At 38.4% G+C, this 18,300-nt stretch overlaps 1 protein-coding gene across 2 annotated transcripts in view; it reads right to left on the minus strand.

The window, feature by feature from the left end:
- Positions 1–15,998, minus strand: part of mid2 (midline 2) — a 150,592-nt gene extending 134,594 nt beyond the window's left edge. For both annotated transcript variants that reach the window (XM_007550380.2, XM_016670597.1), the window contains exon 1: positions 15,513–15,998. The gene's annotated coding sequence lies outside the window, so the exon portion shown is untranslated. The remainder of the gene's footprint in view (positions 1–15,512) is intronic.
- Positions 15,999–18,300: the final 2,302 nt, after the last annotated feature.

Consider the following 18,300-nt stretch of genomic DNA (forward strand, 5'->3'; position numbering starts at 1 on the left):
AATCCTTAACATGGAACAGATTAAGTGCATGACACAAAATGCACATTTATGAGGCAGAGCCGTCAGCTAAGGAACACTGCTTAAAAGGATTGCACACAAAAACACATCCTGCAGAGCGTATGATAGTACTTCTTACAAAAAAAACTCACACAGCCTTCTTTTTTTAATACTATGGCAAATGAAAAGAGGATTAAACGTGGGTTTGCAAAATGTAGGCATCTAATATTAGCACATTAAAAGGTAGTCCTGGCGTTCTCTAAATATACAGTTACCTGGTTATATTTACAAAAACAAGAAGGCATTAATCTGATGCAATAAAAAATTGTGTGCTTCTGACATAACTAAAACTCTGGAAGCTTGATACAATCAAAAAACAAACAAACAAAAACGAGACAACAAACAAAAAACATGGTTAAAGAATCCAGCTTCCCTTGAATATACTCCCTAATTATCTCATGTTGAAAATAACAATATCCCGTTTGTATTTTCTGTTTAGTCCATGGAAATTAGGGCAAGAAGCAACAGGATTTCTGGGGAATTATACACACCCATAGTGCCATCTAGTGTCTCCTGGAAACACATGAGCACAGACCCAGATCCCAGCCAGATTAGGTCAGGTGTAACGAAGTCAACCTAATGTTAGTGCAAACCCTGCAAAGCTCAAGTATGATTAATGCTGACACAAATCTTGTATGTTAAAAGGACACGGAAGAACAAAAATTCAAAGGAGTTTTACATCAGAGGAAAGTGAGGAAAGAGCTGCCGTAACTAAAGAGGAAACGCCATCAGCTGTCCTCACAGCAACTGATATATGAGGATAAATAATTAACAACAAACTAAAATGATTTAATATGTGTTACATTATGAATCAAATCATGAACTCATTAAGTCTGATTATGACTTTTTATTTGATCAGCCAGTCAAAACGATAATCGCACAGATAATTTATTCTAATTTAAATATTTTAAAGCTCTCTGCTTGAGATGAAATCCTAGTTGGAGATTAAAAAAGGAGATGGCTCAACAGGAGCGGAAAATGTGAATCATTTAATTTACCTCCTGTGAGTTTCAAGATATTAATCGAAGTGAAGACGAGTCGCTTGACAAACCACAACTGTATGACTGACACGCAGCCATGAACAAAGTGTACTGATGATAATATGAATATATTTTCATCAACCAGTGCAAATCAGCTGAAAAATCTAACAATGTGAAGGACTGTCACTGCATAAAGTAAAAACAAGCAGCCATGAAACAAATCTATGCCACAGCAAGATTAAAATCAGAAACTACACATACATACTATGCACTAAGCAAAAGTGTGACATGCGATGTGACAATGTGACATATATAACATGGAGCGGGAAAAAAAACTTCTGTCAGAAAATCAGTAAATTCCACATCTTTCCTCATTTCTACTGCAGTATTGGATAGCAGTGCAATATATCCGCTGTTGCTGATGAAATTCAATATACAGCAGATGAAGGGAGCCACGTCCTGTAAAATCTATTACCAAGCACAGCAGAAAGACTGCAGCTTTGCGTGTCGATTTGAGTGAATACTCCATAACAGCATACACACTGAATAAAACAAACTGTCCCTTTCTCCACACATCCTCAAAAGAGTCGCTTCAGGACTTCTGAGCTTGTTTCTCCATCTGCTTCACTTCTCCTCTCTCCTTCAGGCTGCATCCATCTCCAGTGTGTGCTCCCCTCTCCTTCATCAGCTCTAAACAAGATTACAGTTGCCGTTTTTTAGCTAAATATATTCTAGCTAACAGTGACATCTCATCATCCAAGACTTAATAAAATAGTTATCACTATTTAGCGAACTGCAGTCAAACAGTTTCTCTGATCACTTCGCTACAAATCGATGTGCTGCTGATTGATAAATTGTTTTTATAGAGCTTTCATCGAAATCTTTGGTTTATTTTTTTTTGTTTAGATTTTGTCACATTCTAGCTTTAAACGTACAATATGACAATCTTTTTTTCCCTAACACATTAGGTTGCTATATTTAAATGGACAGTAGAATTGAGTGCTCAGATTGTGAGTTTCTATGTAGGCCTTGTGATGGACTGTCCAGTACGTAACCTGCCATTTGCCCAGGAACAGCTGGGAAAGGCTTCAGCACATCTGTAGGACTGAACAAGACAAAGTGACTGTGAAAAACGAACCAGTGACTTCTTCTAGAGTAACACATTTTCTAAGCCAACTCTCCAAGGAGATTATTTTACTTTTTTTTTTTTTAATTCAAAAGTCTTACCAGATCTAAACAGGCTTCAATTGAAACTGGGTCAAAATATTATTTGCAGACAGAGTGAGAAAAAAAATACAACACATTTTAATTCGTTGCAGTAAAAAAAAAATGCTCTGATTTGATGACAGATTTTTTGTTTTGTTTTAGAGAATAGTCCAAGCCATTTCAGGCTCCGTTTTTCATCCCTGTTCAGTCTCTTGAGAGGGGCTTGGAAGAGATTTCCGAACTGTCATTAATTATTTGCACCTCCACTGTCAGCTAAATTCAGAGCGAGAGATGGAGAATAGGTTTCCATTTCTGTCAAAGTAACCCAATTTGAGAATAAAAGTAACTCAGCACACCCGGGGAAAAACATTATCTGAATATTGCGTCAAAATTGTATATTCTGAGGGAGGCTGTGAATAACTTTAAATGATTACAGGAGAAGCTCAAACTGTGAGAGAAATATGTCAAAATCTACCTAGGGGGCTAAACACTGAGAATGCAAATTTTGTTTTGCAGAGTTTTTTTTTTTAATTATTTTATTTTATTTTATTTTTTTTTTACTTTTTATCACTTTTATCCCAAAACACACAAAAGCAATTTTAAAGTCAAAATATAAATATACATGCATACACAATTGGGGAAAACTACTTTTTTTTAAAAAAGCTTTGACTTTTACCCTAATATTTGCTTAGTTGCTAACCCTAAAAACACACAGACTTGGGAAATACATACACAATAAAATAAAATAAAAAACTATAATATATTTAGAACACATTCAGAATGTATGCATGTCACAAATCTTCTTGTAAGATTGGATTGGTTGTCTTTTTCATGTGTTGTGAATTGGTGCAAAATAAATAAACTGAACACAACTGCTTTTTACCCAACTTGCACTAAATCTTAACAACAATCATCGTAAATTTGTGAAAATCCCCAATGGCTACAAATGCTCAGTAAGGTCACAAAGAGGTAGTGCTTTTTTATATAAGGATTGATATTTGAGGTTTCTGGTTTACTTCCTGTTTGATTTGCATCTGCAGATCTGCATTTGCATGCCTCTGGTCTGTGCTCTCCAAGCAAAAAAAAAAGTGAAGGTCTAATTACAAGACATAAGAGGTCCAGATACAGTATACCCAGCTCGACTTTACATCCTTTGGGAAAGATAAGAAAAATCCAGCTCCACTTTTCTGTCCACTTCCCTTTAAAGCAGTGTCACTCTGTGAAGATTTCCTGCCCACATTAGCCAACATCTTGGCATAGTTTGAGTTGAATTACTGCCAGACTTGCTGATGCTGCTCTGTTAAAAATTACTGTACTCTTTGTTGTTTTCTGGATGTGAAGGTGAAGGAAGGATGAATCAAATTCGATAGATTCTTTGGGATTTCATAATTATGTTTTAGCTACAGTAGGAATACTTTCATGGAAACTGCGATTTTTTTATTTTATTTTATTTTTTACATATTTGATAAAACTCTCACTATGTCATGGCAGTGTACTATGAGACAGTTTATCTGTGAACAAAGAGCTCCTACACCTTCTCCCAACCAGAACCAACCAACCAGGAGCCAGGTCTAAGCTTCGTCAATGACCCTTGTGTACGGGCTGCTCACACGCTCACTGATCGCTCACTGCGCTGCACCTCCTTCCCCACAGTGGAGCCTGCTGTGAATACTCACATTTCATGCTTCTGGTGCACGGTAGCACTGTGGTTATGCTTTCAGCATTGGCTATTAATATAACTAATTTATTTGGAATTGGGGCCTTTCTCACAGCACCTTCCTCAAATTTGCATAGTAAACTGCAGAAACTTCATGCTTCGTGTGTTTCTCAGTCCTGATCTGCCACAAAATACACACATGCAAAGGAGCCCAGGTAAATATTGCATTTTCACTTAGAGCACATCACCCCCAGTTCTGTTGTCCTTACAACGGCCAAACATAGAGAAGCAGAATCCAGTTATTAACAATAATCTGTAACAAATATCCAGAAAACTGCAGAAACACACAGCTCCATTAAATCAAGACTAAAAACCCATCTGTTTAGGGTTGCCTTTGATGAATAAGAACTGAAATAGTAATTTTATTTTGTATCCCAACTTTTCTTTGCTTCCCTTTATTTTGTAACTGCAATGTACTGCATCCAGCCTGTTGGTTTATGTTTTCATCATGTAAAGCACTTTGAATCATCCTGTTGTTGAAATGCGCAACACAAATAACCTTGCCTTTGTCTTTACTCCTCCAACAATCTCACTGTGACATGACATTTTTCTAAAAGAAATAAGGAAACAATAAACATTAAAACCATCACAGAGCCTCACTTCAAACAATCCAAAGAAACCTTTCAGTCAGCCAAATAAGCGGGCCTGTCATAAGATGTTTGACGTGTTTTGACACAAGGACTTATAAACTGCTACATGATTCCAATATTTGATCTAAAACAGCAACGGTGCTCATCTCAGCTTCAGTCTAGGTTTGGACCATCCCCAGATACGAAATATGCAATGCGTGATTCAAGGTGGACCTTCTAAACAACAGGTAAGGAACCTCTTCATCTTCCTTGGCTATTAAACTGGATTGAGTCATTGAATTGTTGGTAGCTTGTTCAGTACAAGTGTCGTCCACTAAAATGTAAAATATGTGGCTCTGAAGTCCAGTTGCAGACAACAAAGCTGTGACAGAGAATTGAAACTGTGTCAACAACAAAAACAACAAAAAAATTTTACAGAGTTAAAATAAGCGAGTTATTTGTTATATTGTATATAATCACAGGCACACTGAATCTTTTTCACAAGCAATTTTTGTTTCACTCTCAATATAAAGTTAATGTTAATATTTGCAGTTTCAATTATGTTTTGCAATGTCTTTTTTTTGTTGTTTTTATTTTAAGCTGTCATTACTTTAGCCCCATAACACCATAGCAACAAAGCAAGTGAATTGAAATGACTTTCTCTTCAATACAACAAGAAATGGGTCTTAAATCATGTGTGAAAAAAGCTGTTCAGCCTCAGCGAAAGACCTTTTTCATCATTCCGCCTGCAGGACATGAAATGAACAAGAATGTATTAAATCTCTTGGGAAAAGAAGAAAAAAAAATCTAAGAAAAACAACCTACAAAAACCCACTTGTGTAACTCAATTCAAAAGTGAATTTGTATAGAGTGAGATTACGTGGATACTCAGAACAGCGGCATTGTGATAACATTTTCACATGAAGTCCTGATGTAATTATCCGGACTCATTCAAACACAGTCAGAGTCGTTATAGTTTCATATCTCAGCGTAAATAAAGGGCAGAAAGACAAACTCCCAGCTCCATTCAGAGGAGACCATGGTGGTTTTCCTGTTCGCCAACCAAAGTTTATTTATTTATTTTTTTTAATGTTAGATCACCTTCTAAACACAGCTGAAGAATGCTGCTGAGTGGCAGCGGTGGGAGCAGTGTGATGGGGGGCAGGACTGACTTTTTTTCCCATGAGGCCGAGGTTGCATGGGTTATGAGAGTATTGCTTTTGTTGGGGTTTTCTAAGAGCTGGTTTCCTTTCTCGTGAGATGAGGAATTCAGTAATGAGATCTAAAAATGCCATGTTGCAACTGTAATTCTTTATTTGCTTTATGGGAAAGCCAGTGGTGGAGGAGGACAGCAGAAGGCTGGAGTCTGTCCAGTGTTCTCCTGAACACAGAGGGCTGATTCAATATCACTTTTAGGGCTTGAATGTACAATAAAATGTTATCTCGCTGGCCCACATGCAAAGCTTTTCTCTAAAGAGTCAATTGTCCAACAGTTTTCTGTAAGAAAAAAATAACTTAACACTTATGAGCGCTTATTCTTCATCAAGCAGTCAACCCTGTGAAGGCTGGAAGCACTTCTGCAATAAAAGTGATAAGCTGAGAAGTGCAGCTTTAGGTCGATGGAGGTTTTGTATCTGATTTGATCCCCAAGGTCAGAGCTAAATCCTTTGGCACTCTCAGGTTTAACCTGGAAATGTGAAAAATCTCTTCTGACTTCAGGGAAGTATGGTGTCGTGCCCTCAATTTTAGCAAAGTAAAACTTTATTTTGTTCAGGAAGTAATGTCAAGCCAAACCATTTCCAAGGTAAAAATCTCAGTAAGGTAATATTTAAGATAACCCTCACTATAAAATAGCGGTGGATCTTTTGACCAGATACAAAATGTCCCTGGTTCGTGACTTCATATCTTCAGGTAAACGTCTCCAATTAGAAAGAGGCAACATGAAATCAGAAATACATCGATCACAGATTTTTTTTATTTGTTTTTTTACCATTTTCTAATTATTATGAAGCTCTGACCTGTTGATGTGCATTCTGATCTCTCTTTAGATTCTGTAATTAAACTGCATTGAAAATATTTATTTCAATTCAATCCAAAAATACTTTATTGTAGGAAAGTTAAATAGCCTTTCTTCAAAGTAATGGTGATAGAAGGATGGGTATACAGAATGGATGTATACGTGGTTGGAGGGACATTAAGCTGTCTATGTAGCATCTTATATTAGCAACAAGAGCTCCCTTGGTTACTAAAACGTCAGATTCAATACGTATTCCCTTTGTTTGTTTCATGACAAATTAATGAAACAGGGCAATGTTTTTGTAACATGTAAACCCTTCCTGTTACTTTCTATAAGTTTTCTTCTCTCTTGCTCTGTCACAGCCTGAATCAACAGAAGAGATGAACTGATGTGAGATATTAGTGTCGTTGATTCTGTGACCTTTTAGAGCTTGGACAGAACAAACCAATGGTTTGGAAAACACATGGTTTTTAAGTTCCAGGTCATCAGTGCTGGTAAAGTTGAGGTTTTCATTATGGCGTCTGGTGCAGACAATTCAAAAGGCTAAAATACCCAAAAGAACAAAACATCCAAAATGCACTTAAAACAAAGCAGAAGCCAAACAAGAGACAAACAGAAACAAGCTCTTCCACTGCATAAATTCATTGTGTGAAGTTCTGAAATTACTGCTGGTGTATTAAAAAAAAAGTGTCATCTTCTAATTTAAATCAAGATGCATATGACAAATAGTTTGTTTTCCGCAACCTACCAATTAACATTCCTTCCAACACTGTGGAGGACACAGAGCAGATAATCTGGTTCTAAACTGGCAGAACTGAATGGGATACATAAACCCTGCAAGGGAGATGATTATAAACTACAAAGGAGAGATTTAGATCATGTTTGTCAGTAGGAGGGGGGTGTAGATGTGTCTCATAAATCTAAATGAGAAATCCACAGTAAGTTAAGAAGGCTGAAAGGAGGTGGAGAAGGAGTAGAAAGGCTAAGAGAGAAGAAAAAGAACAGAGTGTGATTGTGCCCGTTTCTCCCCAGAAATCCGTACCTTTAGTCTGACAGCAGAGGTCAGTGAGACAGAAATTAGGAAGGATATTTCACAGTAAATTAGGTAAAGATGCCAATCCATGCACCTCGCACGACCTTTAATGTTTCTAAGTAACAAGTGGTGACAGCAGACACGAAGAGGACACTGTCTTCTTCAATTCTGCTCCAAACTGCCTCCACAGAACAGCCTCAACTGGATGCTTTTGTTGTGCCACTAACAAAGCAAAGTATCTGACACTAAATTAAATACTGCCATTAAAGATGCAGCAGATAGCTTTTATAAAAATATGTGTTTTACATATTTGTTAAAACACATTGAGACAGAATCTGTGAAAAACATCAAACTCCTCTGCCTCCTCCCTATGGTGATGCTTCAGCGATACAGGAATGATACCATTGATGCACTCACTTTATGCACAGCTCGCTGCTAAATTTTGTTTAGAATATAACCTTTGAAAGCAGCTTTGGATACCTTTATGTCAGCCAAGGCCACCCCAGTGTAACACGTCACACAAAGGTAACTACACCCCCTCATCTGAATACAGGACACACTGCCACCATCCGCTCCAGTTTAAAAGAATTACATTGCAACATTTTACAGCTTAACATTTACACAATCAACTGAATTTGTTGCGTCAAAGACACGGTTGCAGCTCGTCCTGATTTGTGTTTTGATTGTCACTTTTCTGTCCCACTAAAACAGAACAATTTGAGGCTGTCAAACTGTGAAAACCTCCACGGGTATGAATACTTTTACAAGGCACTGCCCTCTCACAGCCAGACAAGAAACATAAACCAGCATAAAGAGAAAAGAAAAGTAATGCTTCTGCCAATATTGTGAGTGCATCTAGTGAAGAATCCAACAGATATTGTTTAGCAAGTTTTAATGGATTCCTGTTCTACACCACAGCCGTCATGAAAATGACACTAAGGCCATATTAATTTGATCGAGCGGGAGACTGCTATAGATTGCCAGTTAACTTTGTTTTGTCTTAAGTAGCTCATTCATCGCAACTTCATTGCTTTAATTTATAGAAAACTACTTTCCTCTGTTGCACTATATTGGAAAGAAATGAATGGAAATGAGCACATGTAAACAAACCATCGCTGACTAAAACGAAGTTAAAACACCGAGAAACTGCAGCTGCCAATATGAGCACATAACCGAGTAAACAACAGAAAAAAATGATTCAATTATCTTTATGAAGCTACTCTAATGAAACTGATAGATAGAAGCTCATATATGAAAATTGATAAACTAATCAGGCAATAAACAATTCATAAAGAACCCGTCAAAATATGATTATTAAAACCAGGCTAAGTTTGTGTTCCACCTTCTTCCTGCCTGTTGTCATTTCAGCTGTTTGTCATCATTATTCACACTAATTGAAAATATCATCCAGCAGTTTCCTGAGGGTCAATCTCATAAGGTGAAAGTAAGGTAAATTCATTCAACCAAGTGTGGCAGTTGTACAATGACAGACACATTTATGCAGATCTTTATTTACTCCTGACAGCAAATGTCTACTACAAATTCATTTATAGGATCTTTACTCTGCATAGTAAACCATATGTCCTTGTTTTTTCACTTCTGATTAAAAAGAGGGGGAGGATGGGTATGTGTGTGTGTGTGTGTGTGTGTGTGTGTGTGTGTGTGTGTGTGTGTGTGTGTGTGTGTGTGTGTGTGTGTGTGTGACTATATGCACATGTGCATGAAGGGCATGAAGGACACAGTAGTTTCCCAAAGGAGGAATTTATCTGAAAACAGCCTCTCGTGAGTTGGCTTGATCTCAGCCCTTCGTTCTTCGGGGGTGGGCTGTGAATGCCTGTGTATTTTCAGAGTTGGGGATTTTGTAGGTTTTTCATACGGCTGCACGTCCATCGATGCCTCTAAGCGCTAAGCGGACTGACAGCTTGGTCCAGCTTTCAGCTCAAGAGATGGCCCACCAGCAAGGTCTCAATACCTGTCTGCCGAGGAGCCTTATCTGCCATCAGATGACAGAGGAGAAAGATGCTGCTCTCCCAACACTCTACCAGGGCAAAAACTGAACTGTCTTGCCTCTGTCCGCCTCTTGTTTGTCCGCCCAACACTGGGAGACCTCTGCTTCTTTAGGCTCAGCTGGACATGACAGCTTGGCACAGTGTCACAGTTATTCTGTAAGAGGCAGGAGGGGATGACGCTGTCATGAAGCACTCTGAAAGAACACATTTGGACATTCACTTCACTTCTTCTATTCAATTGAGCATGATTTATTTTTAAAAAGGGTAAAGACTTTTTGAAGGTAGTCCTTTAAACTTAGTCTTACTGGTCCCACATCCTCACATGTTCTCCTGTTTCTAAATCTAATAAATGCACTAATTAGATAAAACTGCAAAGAACTCTTGACCGCATAAGTAAAGCACTCCTACAAGCCATCTGTCTTGTTTTTCTTCTTCTGTCAGGGGCAAACTGTGAGCCTATTAAGATAAGATGCCCACTTATCGATAGGTGGGGACTTCCATCAGTCATCCAAAAACAGCTTGAACAGGAGGACCCTCATAATTGAATATTAAACTCCTGATGAGGGCTGAGATTAAATAGTGTGATGTCGACTGGAGGCTTCGATGTGTTTCTGCCGCTGTGCTGGCAAAGAAGCGACTGACTGACCTCAGTATCCCACCGTCTACGGTAACCCATTGTTTGGATATAAAAATCACCACTGGCGCAAATTCATGCAGAAGAAACTCTCTGGAAATGACTTAATAAACCTGATATGACTCAGTTCCCAGTCAAACTAAACTAAATTATTAACTAAGAAGATATCCAAACCCTACCTTACAGTAAATTTAACATACATACAAACTAAAATAAGTGTAAGCAGACTTTCAGGTTGTTCGGCACACCAGTGAAAGGAAACTCAAAATTAGGTATTCCCAATAAGACAATCGTTTTTTTTTATTTAGTTCATTTGTGCCAAACAACTGAAAAAATCTAAAGAGAAGAACAAAAATTCAACATTTAATTTTTATTTGGCTTGAAACCAAAATATGCCAACAGCATTCTTTGGTGTTCGGTTTTGGTTACTGAATCCATTATTTTGATGCCAGCAAATGTTGCGAGAACATCTGAACATTAGGCAGCGGTTATTATTATCAACACAAAACCTATTAATCTACAGCAGAAGAAGAGGTCACAATGAAATAATCAGATTAAAAGTAAAGTTGCATAATGTTGGATTTTTCATCATACCTAATATGCTAATGTTTTCCAACTCAATCTATCTCCCAGCGCTGACAATGATGTATTCATAGATTTTTTTTTTCCACTCTAACTCCATCAAAACCCCTCCCTACATTTGAATGAACATTGCACCCACTGATATAATGCCCCACTGGCAGAACCACATCAGAAACAAAGCATGTTCAGGCTGCAGCTGCAGCCTGCAAAGCAGATAACCTCAGATTTATGTGTAGGATGCATTCTGATGGAAATTTCTTTAATTTTCTATAGCGTAGTATATTAACTTTTAGGACCGTGACAAAAAAATCGATTCACAGGAGAATCATGATTGTTATTTACAGAATCAATATAAAATACTCCATTTTGTAACTATATTGGACATCCTGATGCCATTCCACAGCCGGTACTGGAATATACGCATGCATGGAAAGCACAAAAACAAACTACAAAAATGAAAGAGAGAGAGAGAGATTCAACCGCCCCTGTGTTCATTGAAGGCAAACATTTGGGCTCATTATGGTTTTTACAAAACGCCTGGGAAGACCGAGCTTCACATGAGCTTCACCGTGGTTCGCAAAATGAAGACTGTGTGCTTTGGGAACGCCGCAAATGTGCAGAGCCAAAGTACAGCTGATCCAAGGTAAAGCAGAGCCTCCTGTGCAGAGCTCTGTGTGGTGTGATGTGTGATTGGTCAGACATTTTTTGGCCGCGTTTTATGCAGAAATGCACTTGGAAAGCAAAGTTGATCTTTTGCTTCAACTTTCACTACCTCCACTTTGCGTTTTTGGATCCGCGGGAGGCATGGATACTTTTAAGGAGCATTATGTCTGACACGGTAAATAATTATGTACATTTGTGTAACTCTTCACTAAACTACACTGTGAGATGGCTATAAACTTCTGGATAGAAATCTCCCCTGCCATCCACAGAGGAGACTGTTTCGTTAAAGTAAAATGGAGAACGCAGGGAGGGAGTAAATCCGTCTAAGAATGAATTAATGTTTAGAAGCTAATAAATGTGAAAAAGATACTTTTAATGTCTCCATTTGTCATTCTGCCCTGCAAGGCAGACAATAGTAGGTCATAAAGATCCTTGGTACAACTATAAAATGAAGCATAAATCATTATGAATAATTTCTTTGAATCAAAAATTCGATTTTGACTTGAATCGTGGCCCCAAAACTCTGAATCAAATCAAACTGTCAGATAGTAAAAGACTCCCACTTCTATTAGATATATGGGAAATAATTTCTCAACATATCATTTTAAAACCTTATTGCGCTTCGCCTCTAATGGAGGCGATAATATATCCATCCACGTCACCTGTGACAAGACAATGTGACATTCCTGTGAAGTTAATTATCCTACCAAAAACATTGAAGTAAAAATTAAATAAACATGTGTACTATTTTTATGTTTACTAGCTGACACATTTTACGGATATTTTCTTAAAGCCAAAAGAGGAAAAAATAGAAAAGTCATTAATGGTTTTGTTCTATCCGTTCATATACGAGTTCTGCAGGTGAGAGATAGAGCATCCTTCAGGATTACTGACATAGAGGTGTGTAGAAAAGCTTTAAAATAAATGGTTGTTAAGAAGACTTGGTGCCCTCAAGATGCTGCTCTTTGCTGCATTTTTCTAGCAATGAGCTTTGAAGATTTATTTCTTTTTACCACCTTGTTCATTGTGCATTGTGACAATGCACAATGCACCAGCCTTGTTTGTCTTCATCCAGCCTAGTTTGTCACCAGTTGCAGTTGTTAAAATATTGTTGTTCATTCGTCTGAGTGTAGATAAGGGGAACTTTAGGAACCTAGCTAGTTTCTTTGAACTATTTATAAAAACACTGTACATCCATCCATTTTCTTACACCCTTGTCCCTAGTAGGGTCGGGAGGGTTGCTGGTGCGTGTCTCCAGTGAGACATTTCAGGCAACAGGCGGGGTGCACCCTGAACAGATTGCCAGTCCATCGCAGTATCTATGTACATATTTAAAGAACATACAAAACAAAAACATGTATTTTTATTTCCCTTCTCATATTCTCATATTTAAAATACCTCAATTGAGAACAAAATGGAACCACGGTCAAATCCCTTGTCTTTTGTGCTCAAACTTTAGGGATAAAGCCGGATAATTTGGATTTCTTTATGAAAGTCAAAACATATGGAAAAAAAAAAGTTATCTTCTCTTTCCCATTGAGAAGACTGGCTAAAAAAGTTGGAAAAATAAAAGTCAGAAATGATGAGTTGAAAGCTAACACTGGATATTCTGGAAAAGTATAAGTAGCTAAAAGTTTTATTTTACTCTACAGGAAAAATTAAAGGTCACTAAGTGTCATACTGGTGAAATATACTGTTTTTCCAATGTGGAGTTGTTCAATCTTAAATTAATAACATATTCAGTTATATTTATTATTATAATAAATATACATTAATGCAATAAATGGTGCATTTCCTTTACTGCTTTCTACACATCTTTACCAGGGAGCGTGGTGCACAATGTTAACGAAGTCAAGCAGGTACACTACTTAACTATTCTCGGAAGTCACTGCAGCTGCAACAACGATTTCCAATCCCCCGTCCAACTCTCTGCCACAACTATAATCATCCCAGCACGTAGACACAGATATCCTGTCCTTCCAGTAGAAAAGGCACAGCTTCTGTCATCTTTATAATGTCTTAATTATCGTCATCTGAGGCTGCAACTGCGGAGCGTGAGAGAGAAATAGGAAAAGCTTGGATAGAATGAGAAAGCAGGCAGCACCCTGTAGATCTTTGATGAATGAGGGTGTCAGCTGTATTCACCCAACTAGCAGCCTCGTCTCAGAGAGTGTCAGGCCCCATGCACTGAGACCTGTCTCATTAACTACTTTGATCAGGCAGTAACAAGGAAGACATAGAGAGTGGGCTCATTCATCTTTATTATAAGACGGTGAAACAACAGTTCATTAAATGTGGTTTTATATTCCAGTACTGATCGGCGTGAAAGAGACAAAACATCATATTTTGGGTTGGGACGCAGATCTGTTTGACTGTGTTTTACAGGATGAGCTTACACTAACCAATTATTTGTCCTCTCATTTTAAAACACAGAAAAGCAACACTTGTATTGCTCAGGTCTAATGCATAATGGATGGGGAGCTGACATTTTGCACTCTGCGTTTTTGATGTCAAACCTTTTTCTGGTTCCTACTGTCACCAGCAGCAAGCCCTCAACATACCAAGAAACCAGAGCCAAACTGATGAAATATCCCTAAAGGTCACCCTGTCATATTCAACTTACTTTGAATAATTACTATAATGACTACTCTTCTCTGACTTATGCTTGTTTTCTGCATAAGTCAGAGAAAAATATGTGCATAATATATGTGCAGAATCCATTCTGAACTTGTTTCTGTCCATATTGTCTAATGTCATTCTGTATGTCGGACTGGTGCAGTGGGTGGGATGGGATTCAGCTAAGGTGACTTTCTCAGGAGTAGATCTGGATATCTACATCAACATGTACCCAGATTTAGAAAATTAAGTGAAAATATTTCTGAAATTTTCCATAATACAATTACCCCCAATGTTTTCTTGTTTTTTTTTTTTTTTAAACATGTCATGGACAGGCTTTAAGTCACCACAGATTTTTGTTTAAATAATAGGGAAGTGCAGCTCTGCCTCTCCCAACTTGTTGCTGCACACAAACAGCTGGCTGAAAAAATACGCTACTACACTTTGCTCTTGTATTCATAAGATAAAGATTCTGCTGTTTGGAAATATTCCCAGTTGACTAAAAACAATGTGAGGTCATGGTGTGGAACGCCAACATTTTACATTTTTGTTTAAAGACATAGTGTAAATACCACTCAAAGTTATAATTCATAACTTTAACAATAAAAGGATCACTCTCTTGTTTTCACTGATATTTATGAACAACGTGCTGTGTTTACATTTTTATTTATTCAAAAATGTATTGGTACATTTCATTTACAGGTGTCAGAACCAGAAAATGTTTTTTGCCTCCCCATCAATTTCTTTTCTTAACTAAACTTTATTAAGGGGGAAAAGTTACACAAACTAACTATGACATCGAGCAAGTTTGCCCTTTTATTGATATGAAATATAAAGTGTTAGAGCAACCAGTGTTTTCTCAAACTACCTGAAGTATAGGGCGAGCAGCTCTGCCTCCTCCCAACCTGGTGCTGTGCACTGAGAGTCAGCAGGCTGAAAGATGGCTTTCAGCCACTCATCAGCACTCATCTCTTGCACTCAAGGCAGACTCCACAGTCTGCAGTATGTCCAATGATTGTGTAAACACTGAAGGAGGACTAACAAATTAACTTCTGTGCAAGTATCACAATGAGGTATTTTTACTCAAGCTTATTTTGTGAGACTCTCATACCAGCTCATCCCTACTGCTGTGCAATACTGGTGAGTTCAGGACCAGTTAAATATTTTTGGAAAGACTGAATATAATTTAGTCAGCTTCTTTGGAAACATTTTGGGGGGGAAAAAGACAACTATTGTGTTCCCAATAGACGCTACAGTATACTGAGCTTATGCAAGAGTTCATCTGTCCCCCAGCACTCACTGTTTTGTTGCTCCATGCAGCATCAAAAGCTTCCCACTGGCAGCACACAAACAAAATTGATTATTTAGCCTGTTTGTGTCCTTATGTGCATCCCACCACAATAAAGCAGAGGAAAGAAGCGCATCCTACCTCCGCTTGCCGTGACAGCCCTGGATGTCGACGTGAAGAGGAGGAAGGAGAAGAGGCTCGCCGTGGAGATCACAGTTTCTTACACTGAGAAGTTTTAACGAAGCAGCGACTTAGGGATCACCCACGTTGTAGCAGCGGGTGAGTAGACGCCGTGGAGAGTATTATTATTATTACTATTATTATTACTATTATTATTACTATTATGACTACGCCCCAAAACAAAACTGGTCGTGGTTCCTCCGCGTCAGACCGTCAACGCTTCTCGAGGATGTTGTTGCTCTCCAACTCAGCTGTGCGCAACGGTGCGCTCACACTCTCTCCCGACGTGGTCCCCAAGCCAAACGCTCCCCGGAGGACACGTGATCCAGCCCACAGGGGGACAGGAATAGCTCTCATTCCCCTCCAAGGCAGCAGCTGGGATCGGTTTCACCGCTGCTCCATGCCCGCGCACCAAACCCGCGCTGTGCGCACCCATACTCCTCCTTCTCCATCCGCCCTCTCACCCCCTGCGGCCTCACGGTGTCGCTGTCATTGGTATTTATTTCCACTTCAAAAATACAGTTTTTCTTTGTTTTTTGTTTTTTTGTTTTTTCCCTTTCTCTACAAGAAAGGATGCTGCTAAAATTAGTCAGGTGAGTGGCAGTCTAATAAGCATAATTTGAAAAAGTGGCATTATTTGAAAACCAGCAGTGTAAAGTCATTCTTAAAGTAGCCAGGGAATAGTAAGTGTTTGCTTGATGCTAGATATGCTTACGCAAAATTATTTGAGCTAGTTTTATGCTATTCCAATTCAGCTTACTATTTGGCCATGGGATTCAAAATTTCCTCCTCCAAATGTACCATTTTTTTTAAAATCTTGTTTTGGGTCTTTTTTTTTTGGAACTGCAAAATGTTTGCCCCATCTGCCCATTGGAGATTTAGTTTTGACTTAATCCTTTGATTGTATCAACGTTCTCTGATCGGAAGCAACATTAACATGGATCCAACTTTAATCTGGTAGAATCTGTGGAGGCTCCGCAAAACTAAATATGACATTTGTCAAGAAAAGTAGATCAGCGATATTTTATTAAATGTTGGCATGACTTTTACAGTCAGATGAGAGCATGATAAATGCAAACTTAGAGGCAACTGGAAGTTAAAGATTGAAAATGAAAGCACCCAAAATGACTTTAGTTTAAGCAACACATATCTTGGAATAATACTACAGAGCATATTTTCCACATCATGTAAGTAAAGAATATGCCAAAATTCTTATTTCAACATTTTCCTGCAGTTTTTCAAAAATGCATAACTTGTTCCTCAAACAATCTGCAGTATTTTCCTGTAATCTGACTTTGCAATTTAGCATAACCCTCAGGGTTATTGTTAATTTAATGAAATTAAATACAAACTACATTCTCTAATTAGATGTTGAGCTATTATCTTTGTTTAAACTGCTGGCAAGACAGCCAACATAGGATGCTGGAAAACTAAACAGTTTTGTTTTTTTATTTGCTTTGATTGATTGATGAGTTATCGATTGATAACCTTAATCAATAAACAGAGCTATTATACATTAAATAAATAAAAAATTAAGTGAGCCAAAAAAATCAATACAATTCATAAAAATTGTTGATCAAAATCATGCCTATATGCATGTTTTTACTCTGTCCCAATGTAGCAGATACTTATGCGTGTAATCTTGTAGAAGGAGAGAAAATATAAAACTTCAAATAAATTAACATGCCTCCTGAAAATTTACAGAAAATAGATACACAGAGCAACTCAGTGGGTCACATACCATGTCTGAGCAGTAAAACTGAAACAAAACAAAAACATCCCAGTGTCCGGCTGATTCTAATCAACATTTCCTCCGTCCTGAAGACGGCGCAGCCATACCTACTGCCCTCCTGTCTCTTCTCTTTAAAATGTTTCTCTAAGAGTGTCCTGTGGGTAATTTGATTTGATATCTGTGGATGAAATGCATAGCAACGGATAGGAGATGTTAATATCGGTATTACTTAAAACCGCAGGCAAGATAAATTTAGCAATTTAGCTCCTTAACTTCTTTAAATAAAGATAATCCAATACTTTTGAAGATCAGGATGAGAGAAGCTTGTTCTTTGCCTGCAGGTGAGAGAATGTTGGTGTGTTTCAGCTGCATAAGGAACAAAGATTTATCTGCTGAATTGCTGCTTTCAAGCAGCTTTTAAATGCTAATGTGGTCGATGTCTAATTGTGGCAGAGCCGCACTGATTGTTGCCAACTTAATTAGTTCCTCTGTGACAAGTTGCCTGCTCGGTCAAGATGAGAAGGACAGCTTAATGCTGAGGGGAGAGCTGATAGGTGGTCTTTGTGTCTCTCGCTCACATCCGCCCAGAACCCCCACCCCTACAACACAAAGTGACCTTCACTATTTCATCCCACCACAGATAATTATTGATTGGATTTTGAGAGATGTGCCATGTTTGTTGTGCTTTTACCCGATGTGAACTTTCAGGCCAACCTACTCGTGGATCAATGTCCGTTTGGACCGTTGATGGCCGTCCTGTAATCAGACAGAGGACCCTCAGTGGAGCGGAGGCAGACGGTATTTAGAAAAGCTCAACAATCAGCCTCCCCAGCTTGCTTTTTCAATATTTGCTTGTGAAGAATGAAGCGGTGAAGCAGCTGGTGAGGGCAGGAGGCGTGCTGTGATTCCTTCCCACCTCCCTCTGTATGCAGGTGTTAAAGCAGAACTTCAGGGCTCAGCGTCCTCAGGACTGAATACCAAAAGTGGATGGTGGAACTTTGTGCTGGCGTGGAAGGA

This window comes from Poecilia formosa, unplaced genomic scaffold (assembly GCF_000485575.1).
Source record: "Poecilia formosa unplaced genomic scaffold, Poecilia_formosa-5.1.2 Scaffold35, whole genome shotgun sequence".
Lineage (NCBI taxonomy): Eukaryota > Metazoa > Chordata > Actinopteri > Cyprinodontiformes > Poeciliidae > Poecilia > Poecilia formosa.